Below are 1,115 nucleotides of genomic sequence, written 5' to 3'. Positions count from 1 at the left end.
CAAGGCGTAGATTTTTTAAAGAATATTTTTTCAAAGCTAACACAAGGCGTGGATTTTTTAAAGAATATTTTTTCAAGGCTAACACAAGGCGTGGATTTTTTAAAGAATATTTTTTCAAGGCTAACACAAGGCGTGGGTTTTTTAAAGAATATTTTTTCAAGGCTAACACAAGGCGTGGATTTCTTTAAAGAATATTTTTTCAAGGCTAACACAAGGCGTGGATTTCTTTAAAGAATATTTTTTCAAGGCTAACACAAGGCGTGGATTTTTTAAAGAATATTTTTTCAAGGCTAACACAAGGCGTGGATTTTTTAAAGAATATTTTTTCAAGGCTAACACAAGGCGTGGATTTTTTAAAGAATATTTTTTCAAGGCTAACACAAGGCGTGGATTTTTTAAAGAATATTTTTTCAAGGCTAACACAAGGCGTGGATTTTTTAAAGAATATTTTTTCAAGGCTAACACAAGGCGTGGATTTTTTAAAGAATATTTTTTCAAGGCTAACACAAGGCGTGGATTTTTTAAAGAATATTTTTTCAAGGCTAACACAAGGCGTGGATTTTTTAAAGAATATTTTTTCAAGGCTAACACAAGGCGTGGATTTTTTAAAGAATATTTTTTCAAGGCTAACACAAGGCGTGGATTTTTTAAAGAATATTTTTTCAAGGCTAACACAAGGCGTGGATTTTTTAAAGAATATTTTTTCAAGGCTAACACAAGGCGTGGATTTTTTAAAGAATATTTTTTCAAGGCTAACACAAGGCGTGGATTTTTTAAAGAATATTTTTTCAAGGCTAACACAAGGCGTGGATTTTTTAAAGAATATTTTTTCAAGGCTAACACAAGGCGTGGATTTTTTAAAGAATATTTTTTCAAGGCTAACACAAGGCGTGGATTTTTTAAAGAATATTTTTTCAAGGCTAACACAAGGCGTGGATTTTTTAAAGAATATTTTTTCAAGGCTAACACAAGGCGTGGATTTTTTAAAGAATATTTTTTCAAGGCTAACACAAGGCGTGGATTTTTTAAAGAATATTTTTTCAAGGCTAACACAAGGCGTGGATTTTTTAAAGAATATTTTTTCAAGGCTAACACAAGGCGTGGATTTTTTAAAG

This window comes from Musca vetustissima, unplaced genomic scaffold, assembly GCF_032173495.1.
Source record: "Musca vetustissima isolate MV318-11 ecotype Yass unplaced genomic scaffold, APGP_CSIRO_Mvet_v1 utg59593, whole genome shotgun sequence".
NCBI lineage: Eukaryota > Metazoa > Arthropoda > Insecta > Diptera > Muscidae > Musca > Musca vetustissima.
The sequence above is the reverse complement of the archived record's forward strand: the minus strand, read 5'-3'. Positions refer to the sequence as shown.